The following is a 22,487-nucleotide window of genomic DNA, read 5'->3' as shown; positions in this document are numbered from 1 at the left end:
TGCTGGGTCCTCACTATGGAGACCGAGGACCAGGCTAGTCTCTTTGATGAGGACCTTACTTAAGCCAGCTGCAAAGGGGAGCCCACGAGGCCCTATCAGCTCTCACAGGCCCCCTTCTTAGGACTAGCACGTGGCAATCCTCCCTGTAGGAGAGCACACAGTCAGCCCACAGGAGGAAAAAGTCCCGTTCATTCTGAGGTCTCAAGCCTAGCATCACTCAGACACCTCATCTCCTGACATTCTGCCCCAGAGACTAGGAGTCAATGTAAGGATTCCTGGGGAGCACACGCTCATCCAGACCATAGCAGAAGGGGATGGTTTCTACGATTCCTTTTTTCTACTTACACAATCTAAGAGAGAATTAGACGCCTTCTTTGTTTCCTTCTGGCCACAGGTGAAAGGAAAGTGATCACACGTCATCTAGTTCATTACAGGACAGAACTCACACAGTTGTTCTCTGTTTGGGTGGAGTCGAGTTTCTTCCTGTGTGATCTGAAGTGATGGCGTTGTGCTAGAAGACGCAGGGCTTTTCTCCACTGTCAGCAGAGATGTCAGTCAGTGATGTGGGGAAGGACCTAAGTGATTTCCAGCTGAGATTTCCATCCTATGCAAAGACAATTTTGTAACCTAGGGGCAATGGATACTTGTCACAAATACCCGAAGATACCAAAGTCCTCCAGGCAAATGAGTTGGAGAATCAAATGCACATCCGCATGTCTACACGCCCCCACCCCCCACACACAACTACCACCACCAAACACTCTGTCACTTTCACCACTTATCAGGTGAGATCAGATGGCCAAGTGGTGAGACTGCTCGTTGTGGTGGCCACAGGGAGGATGTGTGGTTGTGTCCAAATCAGAATCGAAACCAACTTGGCCAATAACTTGACTCAATTCAGAAATACAATGGTGAGTGAAGAGGAGAGAGAGACAGTAACAGTTCTAAGTATCTGTGAGATTCACTGCGTGCAAAGCCCAGGAAACTGTATGCCTGAGGTAACAGGAGCTGAGCTCAGAGTTTCTCTAGGTAAATCCTCTTTAGCAAATCATGGTGGAATCTCCACTTGGGACTCTGACAGAAGAATTTCAGAAAGGCAACATTCCAACTGTCCAGTAGAAAACAGGCACAACCTTTAGAAGGCCGTGGTCAGTTCGTCATAAAAAAGGGTCAAACTGAGATGCAATGGGATGGAACCACATGCGGTTAGTTACTAAGAGTGAACGTCACAGAGGATCTTTTCAGGGATAAAAGCAGCTGTTTTCTCACCTGCTCATCACCTGATCACCGTGTCCGCTGCCTTAGACATCTGACATCACCCTGTCCCCGTCCAAGATGGAGAGTGCGCCCTGGAACAGTGAGCGGCATGGTTTCAGTTACCTGGGGGACTGGAAGTGCGATTCTTCTGGACACAGCATTGTTTTATTTTATTTCCTAATCGAGGGATGTGGTGCACCCAGGTCTTTACACTGGCAGAAGAGAGGAGAACCAGCCTTGGGCCTGTGGTGGGATCCAGGAGGCCAGCAGGGAAGAACTCCAGCAAGCCTGCAATAGGGCCACTGGTGTGGTCCTCCCTGCTGATCTGGAGGGGCTTCCAAGGGGCTGTTAAATAGTCGATCAGCAGGTCATGATAAACCCATCAGTTCCTGGGGGCACTGGGGTTCCCTGCAAGTGCTGAGGTTTATCTTTGCAGACAGAGTCACACAGCCTCTCCTGGGAAGCTGTCACTGTGTGTGGGTCACTACTGCCCAAGTGGGAAGAACGCCTCTCCCAGGCTGAGAGACCCTGGGGGACGACTGCTGGCCACACCCCGTGAGAACTGGACCTGGCTAGGGTGCTGACGTGCACACAGATTGTAGCCACTTCCTAAATCTCTAACAGGTCCCATCAGTGAGCTGCCAGTCAGATGTTTACCAGTTTTTCCCAAACCACTGAACGTGCTGTCACATTTGCTGCCTTTTCCAAAATTAACTTTTGCCTGTATATAACCCACACTTCTCTGTAAAGTAGGGATTAGAAAATGTGATTCTCAACCCCGTACAGGGAAGTAGATTTCCAGAGCCTAGTGTATTTTCCTCTTGAATTTTCAAGATGTCAAAATATTTTCTGATGAGGCCAATCAAACAATTTAAGATCCCTCTCAACCTTGCAACACAGATGTTACTTAAATCTCAGCCTCGGTTTATTTGGAAAACAACTTGTACCATGCTCAGCAAAGAGATGAGGGTTGGTAGATTGAGTTAATACATTGTTTAACTCGATCAGTATCCTCTGTGCAGGAAAAAAGAAGGCACAGTGTTTAAATGTAACTTCCATGTTCCTGCTTTATGATGCTTCCTTGGCCCTAAAGAAAACGTTTTCATGTGGTTTATAAACCGGAGGGTCTACGACATAAGCAATTACTGCTCATAGTGTGGGCATCCAGGAGGGTCTGAAGGCAGAGTTGCTGGATTTCTATGCAGGCTAATATAGCAGTAGTATTCATTTCAAGCTCAAAATGATGTTGGGAAAGCCACTGAAAATCTACTAACTCATGGATAACTTCAGTTCCCAATCTTTGTTCTGTTTCTGTGAGTCCCTGGAGAAGCTGTCCTGCTCCTTCTGCTTAAAAATAATATTGTCCTGTACTGCTTGGAAACAAAATGATAACAGACTAGTCACGTGAAGTGTCTCAGTGTATGAACACAGTATTCTCTCATGGGCCACCTAGAGCTCTGGGATATCCAGTCAGACTTTATTTATATGCCTGTCACTTTCAATATTATAAAAGCATCATGGGATGGGACAAAGTACTTGGGGTACAGACCCTTGGGGTGCATCACACAGCTCCCTGTGCTCACCTCAGCGAGCCCTGTAGGTCTGCACCAGGTTCTGGTGAGGTGGTGCACCGGGAGGCTCCCACCTTCGGGGACACAAGTGTTTGCAGCTGCTGGCTTCTGTGCGGGCCCTTCCTCTTGCAGACACTAAGCTGTCTAGCACGGTGCACAGGGCGTGAAAACAGCATCTAATTCTCTTCCCCACAGCACTTTCATGTCCTTAGAAACTTCCTTTTAGAACACTAAATTGCAAAGCTTTAGATCTCTATTCCTCTACTTCCCTAAATCCTTGTGTTAATGTTAATCTTCGCATTAATTGTGCCACTGACCATGAAAGGGATTCCCCAGGCAGGCAGGCAGGCAGGCAGGCAGGCAGGCCCCGTGCTGCAGTCTCCACTTCAGCAGAAACTGGACAGTTGCAGGGTGAAAATCCCAGAGAAAGTGCTGTCAGGCTGCCAGGGCAGCGGAGCGGAGAAACACACTCAGCTTCCCCAGCCCGCTTGTGGAGCTCTGACAGGTAGCAGCCACGCAGGGGTTCTGTGAACGTGAGCGAATTAGCCCCTGAGTTAAACCTGTATCAAAATATCACACCATGACCTGTAAGTATAGAATATACGCCATCAGTACTTGTCATTAAATTTAAAAAGTAAGCAAAGAAATGGGCAGTATTCTGCTTTCAGCTGGACTCAGAACCCAGTGTTGTGCGATCCTTCCTACCAAAGGAGTTTCCGGGAGCCCTAACACAGAGCTGCCCAAGGGTGAGACTGGTGCTTCTATCCCTGAGGGTTTACTGTGCTTCTCTGATCAGGATGCCCTGAAGCTTCAGTGCCCTTTGTTGAGTGAGGAGGAGGACACTCACAGCCTGCAGCTGTCCCGACGTGGCAGGAGTGAGGGGCACAGCGAGGACAGAGTGCCGGAGAAAGACCAAGCAGAGAAAGGAAGGGCCGTCCTCCTTCTCGGGCTGCTGGGTCTCCAGGATGCTGAGATTCCAGCACACACTTGACTCTCACAGGGATGACAGCAGCTAGAAATGCAGAAAGCCCAGAAAGACGGTGCAAGCAGTGATGAGGAGCTGTGACTGCGAATCAGGCAGTGACACGATGGGTCAACTTTACAGATCAGCAGAAACTTTTAGGCCTGCTGCAGACTGACAGAGAAGTGAGGGAGAGCAGAGAAGGACAGGGCAGGGGGAAACCTGTCCTTCAGATGCTCCGCCTCTGGGATCACTACAGCCACTGCTGTTTTATTAAAAAACAAAAGCACTGTTTCAGCCGCTCTGTTTTTACATTTTTTTATACCTTAGTCCTAACCTCTAAATTTCACTGATTGCTAGTTTATAAACTTTGCAGTGTTTCCTGTTGCCTGAGGCTTAAAATACAGTGTGCACACAAATCACTCAAGGCCCTGTGACAGCGCAGGCTTGGGAAGATTGGTCACACTGGTGACTGCTGGTGTCTGCATCCTTGACGAACTCCCTCGACGCTGACAGTCTCTGCTGCATGGAGTTGCCTCTGGAGGGATGCTCTACAGGGCTCAGAGGATTTCCGCCTGGGTCCAAGCCTGGATCCTCTACCTCACAGCCACGGCTTTGGATACTCTCTTTCGCTCTGGGGGGTGACTTTTCTTGAATGTGTGCAAGCACCGATACTAAAGGCTGCATCCCAGGGTTTGTGTGAGGATGGGGTGAAGTGATCCAGGCAAGATGCCCGGTGTGGCGCTTGGCACATAGATGGGGCCCCGAATGTGGTCCATGTGCTTCACCTCTTGCTGTGCTTCTGGAGCCCTGGACCTCTTGACAGCGCATTCACCAGTGCTCCAGGGGAGGGGTTTGCAGGCCAGGAACACAGCTGTGCAAGTAGCTCCCCTTTCCTGAGCTTATGCAGCCTGGCCCTCGAAATGCTGAGCTCTCCATGGGGCAGAGGGCAGAGGCTCAGACTGCACTCTTGTTCACAGCAGTCCTATGTATGAGTTCCACACTGACTATGGCAGTTTCATACAAAGGCATACTGGAATCCCAAATAGATGAATCCACAATGAAGGGATTAGATCTGCCTTGAATGACTGACCATGTTTGGGGCCTCCTGAGGATGCTTTCCAAGTTGCTGGACACACTTCAATATCTCTGGGACAAACGAGTAGTCTATGGATTTCCTCAGAGAGGCATCATCAGTCCTTCATATTTTAGATTAATTTTGCAGGTGACTAAGCTCCTTATTTTACAGAAGCTTTTTCCATAACTTTCAGGTAACGATGTCCACTGACCATCTTCCAAATTCTGGGGATATGTTTCTTCTGAAGCATGTAAACTACCTGTCCCCAGTCACAAGTGATGAAAATTTGAGGAGCTATTATTTGTCTGAAGATTAAATTATAGCTATAAATCCTTCCTGGGAATCTAAATAAGAAGGAAAATCTATCACGATGGAACAACTTCCAGGGTTTATTCTTATCCACGTTTCCAAGCAAAGCAGGCATTTTATGGCATTAAAGATTGCCTTGCCCTGCAGCGGGGAATGTGGCAGAAGACCTCCCAAACTGTCTGTTCGCCTTCCTTCCCCTTCCTAGATGAGAAAAATGGGTGCGCAGACAATTTCAATGACTTGTACGAGGTTGCAGGGCTTAGGGCTCCAGTGAATGCAATGAAAATGTGCATGCAAATATTTCCTGGAATAGGACCGTGGAAATGCGTGGGGGTAGATGGCGTGACAAACTCTCAAGCGATGACTGCAACAAGCTGCGCTCCGCTGTGCCGAACGACTCCATTCAGGGATAGCGGAAGTCTGCTCTGGCATCCGGGGCATATGGAGCAGATTTAGCCCCGCCCCCACCCCTGCCCCGCTCCCCATGACGCGGCTTGGAACAGCATTCCACACGTGAGGGCTCTCAGGGGTGGGGGTGGAGTGCAGCATGGAAGGGACGAGTGGTTGATGTTCAGCTGTGTCCACAAGAAACCGCAGATAGAGAGACATCTTCAAGGGCTCCTTTCTCTGCAGGAGATTCGGTGGTTCATCAGAATGGCTCCGGAACATCGCCCCAAATGCCATAGGTGACATGCAAGTGCTTCCCAGGAACAAGACCATGAGGAGTTTGTCTTGAGCTCCAGGCACGGTGGTTTTGCAAGCTAACCAGAGTGGACTTGCTGCCCAGCTCTTGTCCGCTCTGCGCAGGAAGACGCCCTGTCCCTGTGCAGAGCGGGCCTGTCCCTGTCAATGCAGGGAGCCTCAGGGACTCAGCAGAGGGATTGCACCACCCAGGCTGGCAGCGCTGCCCCTCCAGGGTGGAGCAAGCCACCGAGCTGCAGTCTTTCATTGTCCCCTGTCGCCAAGTGCAGCATTTGTTCACCAGAAGAGAGTTCTGGGGGAGAATCTGGCCTGTGTTTATGAGAGACCAGGGGAGCCGCCTGCACAGCGCCGCACGGAGAAGGGACAGGACCAGAGCAGTGCTGGCCGAGCTTCCCTCCCACCGTTAGCTGGAAGTTTAATATATTTCAGAGTTAGCCGAGCGGAGTCTGAGGTCTTACCAGTGCCTCAGGGATGTTTTACAGCCTGCCATAAAAGACTTCTCGGAGGTATGAGACACAGATCTGGATAATGAGGAACAACTGTAAGGTAACAGCCATGTTGAATTTAGGTAACGCAGGAATAGGCAGTAATAAAAGGAAAACAAGCTTGAAGTGAAACTCAGATATGGATCTTGGGGTGAGTCAGAAGGAGTTTAGGTGCCAGAACTCAGGCAGAGCTATTTGAACATTTTAAATTAGTTCAAGAAAAAGGCATGCTTGCAGTTCAAGTTGTCAGAGCAAATTTCTCTTAATAGAGATGAAATTCAGCCTCATTCCCTCTCTGCTCAGCAGGAGGAAAGGACCCTTTCCGAGCCCATGTGTAGGCATCCCGAGGTCACTAAAACGTGCCATAAATGAGGGGAATGAAGACAACCCAAAGTCCTTGTCTGGAAGTTCTGGAGGGCAGAAGCAGTCCTGCGGTGGGCAGGGCTGCCTGGGTGTGACCTTTCTGTGGCTGTTGGTTTCTGGCACGGCTGTTAGTCCTTGGTGATGCTCAGTTTGTGGGTGAATCGTCCCAGTGTCTGCCTCATCTTCTCCTGAAGTACAGCATTCCTCTCTCCTGTCTTTACACAATCTTCTTGAAGGACAGCAGTCCCACAGGACTTCATCTTAGCCACTTAAATACACAGTGGGCCTATTTCTACATTAGGTCCCAGTCTGAGGTGCTGGGGGTTGGGCTTCAACCTTGGGGACACAACTGAGCCTAGGGCACTGAGGAGATAGGCCGCTCACTGTACATTGAATGCCTTCCCTCTTTGGGGCTTAACTGTTCCTAGCGTCACATGGACAGGCTGCACAGATTTTCCTGAGATCTGCTGAGAATCTGCACTGATGGGAGAATTTTTGAACAACCGGTTTGACCCGCACAGGGTGGCAGCCTGGCCACATTTGTAAGAAAGACACCACCCCCTTGGTCCTGGACCCCAGGAAGCACAGGTGGAGTCCTGTGTTCACTGCACAGCTGACTGAGAACCAGGGCAGTGACCAGGAACCAGAAGGCGCAGACTGGAGAGCTGTGTCACCCGCTTCTAACACTGGTTCCCCTGGGGTATGTGAGTGTGTGAGCACATGCATGTATGCACACACTGGGGAGAGACATGGCGAATCTATCAAATAAGTGACTTGGGACCTACAAGAATTTCTGTGGGTAGGGACCTCGGGGACTGCAGCCCCAGGTGTAAGTGGTGTGGTGAATATTCCTCATCTATCACTTCTCTCTGTCATGTACCCATGCTGTGTCGCTCACCTTAACTCAATCTTTTACTGAGCACCCCTACAGGAAACCTATGAAAGATCAAGGTCAGGGGGGTCAGACAAGGGCCCTGCCATCCGCTACCCCACCTTGCTGAGGGCTCACCTGCAGCTCTACTGGGCAGCTCTAGATGGTTAACGTCCTGTGTCAACTTGGTTAGGCTGTAGTGTGCAGCTTTTGGCCAAATACTGATCCAGATAATGTGGTTAAGGTATGTTTTGGATGGGACCAAAGCAAAGAGCTAAGAGCCCTAGCAGCAGAGCCAAAAACCTTAGCAAATGAAAATCAGGGAGCCATGGTTAAGGACCAGTACAGGAGCATGAGCCAACATTTCCTGTCCCCAGTCCAGGGAAACAGGCACTGAGGTCCCAGCTGCTGCTGTTTCTTTGGCCAAGGGACCAGTGCGACCTCTGTGCTTCCCTCTGCGAGTGTAAATGTCCTCTGCCGTAACCCTCTTCCTGCCTGGATGGTGTTAACCAGAAGTGGGGTTGGCAACTAGCAAGCCCACTGGATGCTGTGACTTCGAGGTAGAAAGGAGCAACCTCTGGAGGCCCTGGGCAGACAGCGAGGGGCTAACTGAGATCTGATGCTGGGGCTGGAGAAGGTCTCTGAGTGGGGGCGGGGTGGAGAGTCACTGCTTGAGAGAAAACTCACCAGCCAGGGAGGGGATGGGGTGGATGGACGCTGACCGTGTCTTCCATTTGCCCTGTGCTCATGGCTGCCCTCCATGAGAGGTGAATCTTTGTCCCGTCCTCTTGGCCCTGGGCTGGCACAGCTGTACCACTAGCACATATCAGAGGTGAGGGGACCACTTCTGGGCTAAGGCCTTGAGAATCCTGGAAAACTCTACTTCTGCTTCTTTGAATCCATGATCCTTACAGTGAGATCTTACCCCTGAGCTATGAATCATCACACGTACCTGTTGTAGTTTGGGGTTTTGCAAGGGGAGCAATACGATACAGGACACATCTTTTATAAGATTATTTATAATAGTCACCCAAAGAATCATACAAGAGAGTGCAGGAAATCTCTCCATACAGACCAAAAGAAGACCAAAGAAAAAGCTGAGGACCTGGATTCCACACTAATGTCTTGCACAAGTCCAGCTGAAGACCTAGAGCCTATAACAATACCTCCCACAGGTCCAATTAGAGACCTAGAGCCCATGACAACATCTCATGCTGGCCTCTTTCATGGATCTGCACTGGGAAAGCCCAAAGGTCAGTGGTGGAAGCTAGAAAGTCTGTGCCAGAGGAACGAAGGATCTGTGTTAGCAGCCTGAGGGGTCTGCACTGGAATCAGGAAGCAATGCTCAAAGTGAGAATCAGCTCCCTTGAAAAGTGCCACAGCCATCCTCAGCAACAGTGAGGTCCTGAGCTCCTCCGATGGTGAAGACAGCTGAGTTTCCACCAGGAAAGCCAACGCAACAAGCTTCTCCATGAGACTGAGCAGTGTACCATCTTCCCCTCTGGAGCCAGGAAGTGCTGCTCAAAGTGAGGATCAGAGCTCCCCCAAAGTGAACCCTAGCCATTCTCAACAACAACGAGGTCCCAAGCTCCTCCTCTGGTGAGGATAACTGAGTTCATCAGAAAAGCCAGCATGAGAAGGTCCTCCAGCAGAATAGCCCAAGAGAACCAGCAGCACCCTAACAGCTTCCCAACAGCTTCTGACAGCCTCTCAAGGGCTTCTACTAGCTCCCAACAGCCTCTCTTCTTCTCCAGTCCTGCCTCTTGTGCTGCTGGCAACAACCCTCAGGTGGGCTTCCCAAACCCAGCACCTTGCTGGTTCAGTTCAGCTGGATGTTGTTACAAGGTGACCACTAGTTGTCAATCCACCACAACACCCAAAATTCATATGCTGAAGTCCTAGCCCTCATCATGATGGTATTTGGAGGTAGGGGCCATAAATTCAATCACAAGTGTCCTCCCATAAGAAGAGACAGCCAGGGATCTAACACCATTGGAGGATGACACAGCGTAACCACAGGAGCAGGGGTGGAGTGGCGTGGCTACAAGCCAAGGATTGCTGATGGCTGCACAAACCAAAGAGGCAAGGTGCAACATCCCCTAAAGTTTGTGAAAAAGGCCAGGCCCCAGCTCTACTTCCAGAGTGGCTTTTGTTTGGTGTGTTTCTTCAGTTTCCACATATGAGAAAGAGCAGGTGGTACTTACCTTTCTGTACCGGGGTTGTTTCACTTAACCCCGTCCTCTACTTCCATCCATTTTGCTGCAGATGCAAGGATCTCTTTTGTCTTTATGGCTAAATAGTACTCCATCGTTCACCCACGCTGCATTTCACTGTCCACCCATGCATTGACAAGCATGTCGGCTGACTGGAAATGGTGCTGTGGTGAATGGGGGTGTGCAGGTATCTCTTGGTGTTTCTTCGTTTCCTCTAGGTTCACCCAGGAATGCAATGGCTGGTACTTCTGCTTTTAGGTTTTTTGAGATAGTTCAAGTTATTTTTCACAGTGGCCTTGCTGATTTGCATTCGCAGCAGCAGTAAATCTACATCCTCACTGGGGCTTTTATTTTTTATAGTGGCCAGTCTAGCTGGGTGAAGTGGTATTTCATTATAGCTTTGATTTGCATTGCTCTGATGGTTAAAAGTACTGAGTATTTTTTCATGTACTCATTGGCCATTTGTACTTCTTCCTTTGAGAAGTTTTGGGACACATCATTTGCCCATTTTAACTGAATTATTTATTTTTTTGTTATCAAATTCTTTGAGTCCTTCGTATGCTCTGGATATTGTCCTCTGGTGAGATAAAAATCTGGCAACTATGTCCCATTTTTGAGTTGTCTCTTCACCCTGCTGACTGCTTCCTGTGCTGGGCAGAACCTTTGCAGCTGGAGGTGACCCCATATGTCCGTGCTCGCCTTTGTTCCCTGTACTTGTAGGCTCCTGTCCAGAAAGACACTGCTTGCACCAATGACCTGTCATGTTTCCTGCCCTTCCCAGTAGAAATTTCTGAGAGCTGGAATGCTGGAAAGAGTTCGAGGGTCTTGGGCTGATGCCATGCTGGGAAGAGTTTGGTGACTGGCAGGTGGCATCCAGGGTGCATATGTGCCACGCCCTCCCAATCCCAGATTTCCCCACTGCTTTTAAGCTTGGAGATGTCTGCTCCATGGTAGGTGTTCCCCAAACCTTGCACATCAATAGACATGAGCTTCAAAAGTTTCCAACCTGTTTCAAAAGTGATCTCTCATCTCAGACTCTTATTCCTTTTCAATCTGCTCAAAGACTAAAGATGTAAAAGTCCAGATAATTTAATTTTTAGCCTTCATTAGCAATCTATGTTATATTTTATGATTATTCTCTAAACCCTTATTTTTAAAATACATGAAAAACAATTTTAAGAGGGAAATGTACTGCTGTAGGTTTGGGGATATAATTTTGTGCATTCTGTCATCATTTGCTACTCCCCAGTAAACAAACTGAAAAACAAACGGAAAGGCATCTAGCACAGCTGTCTCTGGGGCTCCAGGGCCACTGGTGAACATAGCACATTACTTCACCCTCTTTCTAAGGCTGAGCACAGCCTGAAAAGTCCCAATTGGGCTCCTTCCCCTGCAGTAAACTTTCATGCTTCAGTGCCTTTGCACATGCTGTTGGCCGTGTGGAGTCTCATTTCTCTCCTGTTTAAAGCGCAGACATTATTCAAGACCCAGTTTCAAAGATGTCTTCCTAGGGATCCATCTGCAGATGAGCTCCTCCCTACCCTGTGCCCCGAGACCTCTGGTTGGATCATCACGGAGCTCAGATTGCTTGGCATTCTTGTCCTCTGTGAGGATTCTGTTGTACAGACTTTGATAGAATGATTGAGAGAAATTTCAGAGGCTTCTGTACTTTCTTTTGGAATTAAATAATGCATCACTCCTAGGGTCTGCTTTCTAGAAGATAAAGGTAGAATCCTGCCTCACTTCTCTTGGTACCTTTCATTCATCTTCCTTCCCCGCTAAATACTCGTCCTTGGACACAATAGGTTTTGGGTAACTATCTTTTTGTTGGCTCTTCTTAAATCATGCTACAGTGCTTTTCAGTGCAGTGTATTCTTCTGAGCCAGCCCACCTGTAGAAAACAGAACGCTCCTCACACCCACCTTCCTGAAGATGTCCATGTCTCCATCCCTGTAACCTATGGACTTGTTCCCCTGTACTCGAGCGGGACTCTAGGTGTGGATAAAGTCACAAGCTTGATGTGGAGAGATGATTGTAGAGTATCTGGGCAGCTCAGTGTAACCCCATGAACCCTTACACTTACAGATGTTTTCCTGATAGAGGCCAGAGGAGGTGCAGAAGGTCAGAGCTGCTGCGGGGGAGGGAGGTGCTTGGCCACCACTGGCTTTGAAGATGGAGGAGGGGACCCAGATCCAAGGATGTGCAGGTAGCAAGCACCTGTGGACACTGGGAAAGGCAGGGCATATGCTCATTTCCTGGGGCTGTCATGAAAATCTACACAAGGAAAACTTAAAACAAGAGATTTGTTTATTGCTTCAGAGTCCTGGAAGCTGGAGATCCACACACAAGTTGATGCACTGAGACTCTTTGAGGCCCCCAGGAGAGGACGTTTCCTGCCTCATCAGGCCAGTGCTCTTCTCTGCCACTGAGGGGCTCCCAGCCCCACCAGCACCGTGCCTTCATCCCAGGCCTCCAGAGCAGCTGAGCAGTGGATGTGCGATTTCATGGCTCTGGGTCTACGGCAGCCTGTGACAGCAGCTGTGGGAAGCCACACTCCACGCAGGCGGGGGCCACAGTTTTGCCTAGTGGTAAAACACACACTCACCTGTCTGCACGCTGTTCGCCCACCAAGGACAGTGTGTTCACGGGTGTGGGAGCGATGTCACTCACTCACCGCGTGACCTCTTCACTACGTCCCCAGGCCTGGGCCCTGCCAAGTCCCTCCCAGTTCCTCTGGAGACAGGGCCAAAGGGTGGTGCTCTCAGCAGTTCAGGGCTCTGAGGTCTGACGTGGAGTCACCTTCCCCGCAGGGTGTCTTGGATCTGACCCATAAGCTACTCAGCTCCCACTTCCTCAGAGGACCTTCTTGCTGTCTTGTGACACAGCCCACCTCACCTCAGCAGCAGGCGAAGCCGCCTTTCTCTTTCCTCCCTCCTCCCTCCTTCCTCCCTCCCCTTCCTCCCCTTTCCCCGCTCCCTCCTCCTCCCTTCTTCCTCTTTCCCTCCCTCCCTCCCACTTTCTTCTTCCCTCCTTTCCTTCCTTCCTTCCTTCCTCCCTCCCCCTCCTCCCTTTTCACCCTTTCCCCTCCCTTCTTCCTCTTTTCCTCCCTCCCTTCCCCACCTTCCTTCCTTCCTTTTTCCTTCCTTCCTTCCTCCCTCCCTCATTCCCCTCCTTCCTCCCTCCCCTTCCTCCCTTTTCACCCTTCCCACTCCCTTCTCCCTCTTTTCCTCCCTCCCTTCCCCTCCTTCCTTCCCTCCTTCCTTCCTCCTTCCCTCCCTCCTTCCCTCTGTTTCTTTCTTTCCAGGTAAATCTGAGAAATTCGGTCATTAGTACGAGAATCTTCCTGACTTGCACACAAACTACGAGCAGCATAGTGTAGCAGTGAAGTGAGGCTGCTCCCGAGCCCTGAAGAGAAAAGTCCACCAGTCTTGATGGTGTCTTTCACCTGCAATCCTGGGGCTCTGGGAGGCTGAAGCAGGAAAGTAAGTTCAAGCTCAGTCTGGGAAACTTAACCACTTAACAAAATCCTGTCTCAAAATAAAACATTAAGAAAAAGTCTGGGGTTGTAGCTCAGTGAAATAGCCCTGAACGCAATCCTAATAATACAAAATAAAGAAAAGAAGAAAAGTCCGCTCACTTGTACTGGGTGCTATGAGGATGGCACAGTTCTGGCTGGCCCGGCATCTCAGTTCCACCGAGGTAGAAGGAGCTCGCACAGGCATAGCTCGGGACAGGTACTCGGAGCCGAAGCCTGCACAAGTCCTTGTCTAACGGCTGAGCCCCCATGGCCAAGGTCTGCTGTTAGCACCGCCATGCCAGCCCCTGCCTGAGACCTTCCCATCCCGAAAGTGTCAAGGACTGTCACTTAGAGTAACTATCTCTTAGAGGAAGTATTTGCTTCTCAACAGGGGAAGTCACTGATGACGGACCTTTATTATTCATTCTTCAACTTAGAATGTTCATTTCTCCTAGTATTTGTCTGAAATTTAAAGATGATGTAACATTATACAGTATCAACATAACATGATTGCATTTTAAACACAGTCCTTCTCCCTCAAAAATCAGGAGAAATAATTTGGGAGGGATTTGGAAGGCATCATTCAATAAGGAGAAGCTGAATATTTTAATAGTAGAAAGTCTGACTCTGATCTATACATTCCTATGTTCATTTGCGCACCCACACATATGCACATACAGAGAGGTAACAGCCTGCAGAAGTATATTTTCTGACACACCTCACAGAAAATGTCATTGGATAAATTCCACATTGCCGAGTGTCTGTTCAGGTTCAAAGAATTTCTACATTAAACCTTCAGATGAGATCAGAGCTCTCACCAAATTAGCAGGCCCAGGGCAGTGGGTAAACCTCATCTCCGACGTGGTCTCCTGGGAGATTTGGGGGCATTTTAGTACGAGGTGAGGAGTAAGAGACTCCCCACAGGGAACCCAATTTGCCTTTGTGAACCTTCCAAAGCACGTAATAATATTCATTCATGGGAGATTAACGGTCTGGTTTGTTTTATTGTGCAGAAAAAATAAGATAAATAATGGGCAATATCTCAGGCTGTTGGGACACGATCCAGTAAGTGTCACCATAGACACCACTGTCTGTCTTGGGTCTTCCTTCCCAACGCCCTCAGCATCCCAGTGCTGTGAAAGGACACGTTCTTGCCTCAGTTGCAGCACTCAGAACAACCTGGCCCTGGCCACCTTACCAGGGTGGAACTTTTTCTCAGGCAACAACAGCTGTGAAAATAAACTCTTGTGCCAACTGCAGTTACGTTAGCACCGGCGTCTTAGGATTATGAATTGAGAATCAGGTGTCCTCACATTCCCATGTTTCTTATCATGCTGGGTCACTGGCAGCCTCTGTCCAGGCTGGGATTCTACAGTGCCTGTTCCCTTCCTGGTGGGGCTTTCCTCATCCTTATCAGGAACAGACCCAGGGGACAGGACAGCTGTGCCAGTTAGTCACATCCTGGGACTTCCAGTAGATAGTAGATGGCCTGCACTTCTGGTGTGGTGCTCCAGGAACTGATCTGGCCACCAGTGGCCATCCAGGGCCAGAGGAGCTCTGCTTCTCATGCAGTCTGTTCTATGAGGCACCCTTCCACATAGGCTGTGGGGGGTCTCATTTGTGCTTCTTAAAGAAGGGGTAACCCGATTCTCATTTGGTAGGGTGTGAGGGACAGTCACAAGAAAATATAGTGACAGCCGTGAACTTCTCTGCCAATGTAAGGAGAAATAGTCTTATCATGAGATTTATATCTGAGAAATAAAAATATAAATTTCCCTCCTCTCTACCAGTAAATCTTCATGTGTAATCCCAACTCCTCAAATTCGAGAATAGGGCCTGAGAGAAATGGGTCTCTGGTCCCAGACCCCAGTGCAGTAGCCCCTCCTGCCTCATTTTCTACTGTGGAGGTCTCCACCTTTGAAGGTCAGAGGTCAGAGGGGGCAAGTTACAGTCTCACTTTCAGGCAGGTAAAACTTTTGTGTATTTGTGGACACTCAAAGGTATCTCCATTTACGTTAAAGATACACTAAATTGTCAGATGCATGCTTAGCCAAAATCAACTTTGCCTCCCAGTGAGGGAAGCTGGTGGGTCACACTAATGTTCAAAGCCAGTACATTCAGTGGGCTCCTTGGCAGCGGTGGGAGGCGGGTCTTTACAACAGAAGTGCTGATATTAATCTTAGGTATTACCTCTGGAGACCGGAAGAGGACTCCAGGTATTGATCTGGCTGATCGTCATGAAACCCCTGGGAAAGGGAGGAGGGGACAGGAATGCACAACCTTTATTTTCTGACTTCGAGACAAGCCAATTAAATCCAGAATCATTTCGGGAGGAAGAGGTGCCAGGCCAGGTTCTGGGGGACTCACCGGCTCCCCAGCTAAGGTCCCATCTCTGCTGAGAGCTCTCTTGAGTTGCAGGGACACATGAATATTCATGAGCTCTAGCCCTGTACCCTGGGAGAAGGCTTTGTCTCAGTTGGCCTTCTCTGCCAGCAGCCCCTGGGCTTTCTGCTCACCTTTCTTATCCGCAGGCCTCTGTGTTTGTTAAAGGTAACATTGTTTATAAAGGGGCCCGTGTACCTAAATAATTTCTGGCTGAGAAGGTAGTAAATGAAAAGACTGAATTTACTGTCACACAGCAGAAAAGGTCTGCTCTCTGGCAAACAAAGGGCTGTAAATACCAACGGGAGACAAGCTTCCCAGCCCCCTCCCCCGCTGGGCGTTTCGTGATCAGCAACTTCTGCTAATTAGCTCTGCCCATGCCTTCTTCTGCCAAGCCTTTAATGTGTCATTATGTACAGGACATTTAGTCCAGGCAGAGAGATGCAAAAGAACCTCCTGACCTTCAGACCCCTGGGAAGCTGGCTTCCTGGCAGGCAGGGAAGGCCAGGACGGGGCGACCCTGCTGGGCTCCTCCAGCCTCTGCCGCATCTCGGCTCAGCATCCCCAGCCAGCAGAGGGAGGTGCGGGACGAGAACTGCATTTCAGTCGCTCTGCTTTCCCTGATGACTGCTTCTCAGAGCTGCCCACACCGTGCTGACAAGAACCTATGAAAAGACACAGAGAAAACGTGTATTTTAAGGCGTGGGAGCCACATGTGTCAGACTTCGCTGTTTGCCACCAAGTCACTGTGCTCCGTGCATGAGAAGAAAACAGGGCCACCGCACACGAGGCCGATGCTGTGGGTGGCTGTGAGAGGTCACAGCGAGAGTGATCACTGTTTGCATCCACTTCCTGGAGCTGTAATGCACACCCTGTACAATCCATCCATCTAAAGCATGTGATGCAGTACTTTCCGTGTGTTCAGTGGTAGCGCTGTCGATTTTAGAGCATTTTCATCCCAACAAGAAACCCCAGATCTTTGACCCCGCCCCTTTATTCTCTCTTGCTCTCTCCACCATCCCTTGGTAATCTAATCTACTTCCCATCTCTACATTCTCCCATTCTGAACTTTCACATGAGTGGAACAGCAATACAGGCGGCCTTCTGTGGCTGGTGTTTTCCACTCAGCATATGGATTCCAAGATCCCTCCCTGTGTCGACCTCTATAGTGTTTTGACTCTTCACACCTAACAAGCCCATTGCATGGATAAATCACATTTCTTCCTCCACTCACACATTGATGAATACTTGGGTTGTCTCCACCCTTTGCTATTTCCAGTAATGCTGTTGTACGTGTTAGCACACACGTTTCTATGTGAAGATACACTGTCACTTCCCTTGGGCACACACCAAGAGGCAGAACAGCTGGTCAGAAGGTAACTCTGATGTCACTGCTTAAGAAACGGACAGATTCCTCCCATAGTGTGGAAGCTCGGCATGGCCATACAGACTTGTTTGCACCTCTTTCCTGCCCAGTGGACTAATCCAGTATCAGATACTCATGATCCAGTCACTTCCCAAAGCCCCACCTACGCAAGCATGAAGCTTTGGGGACATGTGGAAGTGAACCATAACAGTCCCTACCCTGCTGGTAAACAGTTATTTCCATGTGGCTTAGCCTTTCGTGGGCAATTGCCAGCATCACCTGGTGTCCCTCCCAATGGCATTGCAAGGTGGGTGGTGTGGTCCAGGATTAGAGAGGACAGAGCTTCCTTCTAAACCCAGTTGATCCAATTCTATTTTTGTGACAGAGATGCTAAGTCATGTTTCTGATTTTTGTTTTAGCCACCTCTATAAAAATATTGGGAGGGGGCTGGGGATTTAGCTCAGCGGCAAAAGCGCCTGCCTGGCAAGCGCAAGGTCGTGAGTTCGGTTCCCGGTACCGGAGAAAAACCAAAAAAAAAAAAAAAAAAAAAAAAAAAAAAAAAAAAAAAAAAAAATTGGGAGAAATATATTGGCGCAGAAATAAATGAACACAATGACTAACAGGAGGGCGGTGCCATTGCACACCTGTTCCTTTATTCCTTTGTTACAGGAGAAGATGAGTATGAAGTTGGGAATTCAGCTGACTCCTTCAGTCCACTTCAGGGCAGGAAAAAATGCCAGGACCCACACACTGCTACGGTAAGACCTCCAGTGATAGTTTTTGCCACAGTAGTATTGGGCTTAGGCAATGCAGTTATTGGTTGAAGCCTTCAGTATGAGATAATTTAAGGCTCTAGTAGGCTGCTAGTTGAATTTCTTCCTTAGTTTAGAAATACCGATATGATGCTCTTACAGCACTGTATTAAAATGCTGCTGTGGTGTCTGTTGTGATTCTTAGCACGGTTGCACCTGCCAGTCTTGTTTTGGTGATGGTTCTGTCGGATGAACACCCGGCATCCACTGACCAATCATCACACCTTAAATCAGATCCACAAATGTTCTTGAGAGTCTGAGGAGCATATCTGGGTGATACAGGCCAAACCATGTCCAACCATGGCCTTCACTATTTGCAATATTTTAGCTGTGCACACTGAGTCCCTTTGGTGTCACATAATGAACCAAATGTTTGACACACAAGCTCAGTGTCTTATAACTAGAGGCATTCTCAATACCTGTGGTTTTACAAAAGTCTTTGCAGCTTAAAATTGTAAAACAGTGTTTTGACATTTGCTCTGGGTGTATTTCCACCCCTGATTAGTGACAACTTTCAGTAAAGCAAGAGAGGAAGATTCTGAAGGCAGTTTGTGGAGGGATCTTATTGTCAGGGACTTCGAGACTTCCCTGTTCTCTCTCTGTTTATCAGTAAGACATAAAGTAGATCTGGAGAACATGAAAATCCTCTTTGCTGGCAGCTGAGCCAGGATGCTGCCAAAGACACACAAACAATGCCCAGAAAACATAAATCCTGTCTGGACAAGGTCACCCTAAGAACACGCAAGGAATGACACAGAGAGACCTACTGCATCAACCTTCACTCTTACCACAAGTAATTTCCACACTTGCCAGTGAGGACACCGGCCTCCCTCCTTCTAGAGAACACTTGAGATGCCAGTCAATAAGCGTCCCTCCTTTCTGACAATGCCCAGCCCAGAACTCAACTCTGCATTCTAAAGCCCTCCTCAGAATCCCCAGAGTCAGCTGAGAACTTGTGAAAGGTCTTTTCCCCAGTCCCTGTACTGAGATGGCCAGCACACCTGCCAACCAAGCTTTCCATCTGCAAGAGTGCTCCTTGTGGCACTTGATCCAGAGGCTTTATCAAGGGCAGGGTCTGAGAGGTGGCTGAACTCCTTGCTACCATAGATGGGAACAGTACACCCACTCACCACTGTATGTTTTCACTGGTTCCAACTGAGGCAAGTATTATGGTAAAACAAGATCCACATCTTTTACTGAACACCCACTTTTGGTTCCAAGACTTCTGCATTCTGATCACGTTGTCTATGCTTTGGTCAAATGCATTTCAAACCTCCTAACACCATGAAACCTGCTTTTCCAGGCCTGGTGTGATGTCCACCTCTGCTGGGGACCCGTAGGGAAAATAATGAGGAAGTCTGACACTTGAGCAAGGCTTGCAGTAGATAGAGTTCAGAAGTCATGTTAGACCAAGATCTTGTAAATATGATTTGTCTCCTTTTATCTGTGGTAAAATGTGATGAGAACTTCCCCCTGCATTATCTCTGCACTGAGAACCACAGTGCTTGGTTCTGTTACTGAAGCTGAGCTTTGTGAAGCCCTGAGGTGGTGGTGATTGTCCTCTGCATGGATTCTCAGAACACGCAGCTACAGAAGCATTGGTGGTACTGGAGTAGGGTTTTCTGGTCTCCCAGCAGGGAGGGGCCAGGCACTGACTTTGTTCATGTGCATATACTACCCCATTAACACACACACACACACACACACACACACCTCACAGTGCACAAGTGAGAATTCTAGTGGCCTTCTTTGGGCCACTGAGGAGATAGTTCAGGAAAAGACACATATAGAAAACTTAGAAGCAAATCCTGTGAACTGGAATCTTTCATTGGTCTGAGCAATTCTGCAAATGAATTTGAACCTCAGTATTGCCTCTAAAATCACCCTTTAGGTAAGAGTGATAAGAAAAGTATCACAAATGGGAAGGGGATCAAGAAATGGAAGAGAGAAAGGGGAAAGAGGAGAAGGGGATGAAAAAAGAGTGAAGATGTGTCTACAAGTACCAACTCTCCATCAGGAATGTAATAATTATGTACTGCAAACATGTACTAATATGTGCACCCATGTTTATAGCAACACAACATGTAACAGCTAAATCTTGGAAACAACCCAAATGCCCTTCAACAAAGGAATGGATAAAGAAGATGTGATATTTTTATACAATGGAGTATTACTCAGCTACAAGGACAGATAAACTTGAGGCTTTTATAGGTGAATGGATGCAACTAGAGACCATACTCATAAGTGAAATAAACTGAACCCACACATGCAAAAGTTGTATTGTCTCCCTAGTGTAAGAACTTGGAAGAGTAAGTAAGACTCAAAGGTACAGTAGACATAGTGAAACTGCTCGAAAGGAAAGAACAACCGGGATGGGGGAAAAGAAGCAGGAAGGGAAAAAAACTACATACACACAAGATAGCAAAGATAATTGCACTGACTTCCATTAGCTCATTAAAAGGAATAGTTACTGCTTATATTGTTTGATCAGTCTTGCATGCCTGCATCTGAGAAACTACTCTGAAGATCACAATATGCAATATAATAACCATTGTTGATTTCCTATCATCTTGTTTTGAAATTCTGCATCATTTTTTATTCTCTTCAAAATAAAAAATTAAAAAAGAAAATGTGTGAATCTTACAACTGCCTCCCCTTCCTATATGTGAGCCTTGTCTCCCTTCTTCCTCCCTTCTTCTGACCATTCTTAGCACCCCAATATTACAGGCTCCATGGAAAACAGATGCCAACTCCACCTGGTCTGTGCCTTGTGTGCTTGGTCCTTTTGCATCCCTGGGCCATTGGTAAAGACTTCTAAATCCAAGGATCCCACAGAGAGGAAAACTGAAGAATTATGGCTTGTCAGGGGTACACAGCCTTCTCTGATTTCCATTAATCAGTCCAGAAAATGCACATGCTTGTCTTAAGATGCCCTGAGAGGAGAGTGACGCACGTGGAGAGGAGGCTATCACACCATCAAGGGTGAGTGACCCTGTTGTGATTGTGACCACTTCACCCAGAGCTCCTCTCCAAGGCAGCAGGGAGAACAAGAGCTGAGGTCATGGAGTCACTGAGGTACCCCTTGGTACCTTAGGCAACCACAGCCTAAGAAGAGGAATATGGTTAAGAACCAGACCCATCTGAGAAGACATGGATTCGAGTGCAAGGGAAACCAGAATGGGCAGGGGATCAGGAGATGATGAACATCCATTTAGGCCTTTGAGACCAATCATAGCAGCCGAGATTGCAGCTTATCACACAATACCCCTTTCCATGCGAGTGTTTTTCCAATTATGGAAACACACGCAAAATACACAATCTACCATTTTACCCACTGTTGCATATCTGGCTCAGTGGCGTCAAATACATTCATGGTGTGAATCCATCCCACCCATCCACCGCCAGACTGCCTGCAAATCCTGACCCCATTACACAGAAACTCCCCATTGTCCTCCTCCTAGATGCTGGCCCCAATGATCATTCCACTTTCTCTCTCTGTGAATTTGATCATGTATATCATAAAAGTGAGACCATGCATGCCTTGGTTAGTTTTCTCTCGTTGCTGGCACAAAATACCTGACGCCCAAAATGAAGGAAGGAAAAGTTTATTTTGCTTACAGTTTGTGGAGGTTTCAGTCCATACTTGGCAGGTTACAAGGCAGAGTGGAACATGGCAGAAGGCCATGATGGCAGAACACAGCAAAAGCGACAAGCACTAAAAAGGGAGAAATGGGGGAGGAATGGCTGCAAGCAGCCTCTTGCTCTCCCTTACATATGCAAACTATCCACCCCAGGGCGGGTGTAGCTCTCACACCCATAATCAATCAGACTCTAAAAGCCTGCCCCATGACCACAAGAGGCTTTGGGAGGACACACAGGCACAAACCATAACAATGCATATTTGTGTTGAAAAGGTCTGGGTTACTTCACTTTACTGCCTTTTTATACTCAATGTCTAGCCACCACCTTAAAGATGAAGACATCATGGGTTTCATGATCCTGATAGATCCAGGTGGTGCTGGGCAGATGCTTTGGGTGCCCCATGCCATACTGTCATGTTCCTGCATGGATTAAAGATGTAGCTTGTGCTCAGTTCCTACACAGTCTGGGACCCCACCACAAGTGTGTGTGTGTGTGTGTGTGTGAGAGAGAGAGAGAGAGAGAGAGAGAGTGTGTGTGTGTGTATGAGTGAGTGTGTGTGTGATTTTCTTTTGCTGTAGCTGGTGTGATTGCTTGGTTTTTGGAAATACATAGTGATTTTCTCAGCTTGAGGGCAGCCAGGAGATGTCAGAGAGGGAATTCCTCTGGGAAAAACCTATCAGCAATGGAGAGTAGTTGAGGCTGAATAAGTCCTGCAGGGCCCCATACTCTGAGGTATGTGCACAGCATTCTGGGGGGTCCCCAGCGTGACCAAGTCCTGTCTCTGCAGTAATATAAGCTCAGCAATGTAGTGATTCTTCCTTCTTTTACCTGCTTGTTTTGCTTTCTCTGCTCTCAGATCAATAACCTGTACAAAGCCCTAGCCTCAGGTTTGGTTTCAGGATGAACTGAGAAGAAAATGACAGAAACTCTTAGCTGTTTATATTGGTGGGCATAAGTT

This window comes from Chinchilla lanigera, unplaced genomic scaffold, assembly GCF_000276665.1.
Source record: "Chinchilla lanigera isolate Chin_1 unplaced genomic scaffold, ChiLan1.0 scaffold00103, whole genome shotgun sequence".
In the NCBI taxonomy this organism is placed as follows: Eukaryota; Metazoa; Chordata; class Mammalia; order Rodentia; family Chinchillidae; genus Chinchilla; species Chinchilla lanigera.
Note: the sequence above shows the minus strand (reverse complement) of the source record.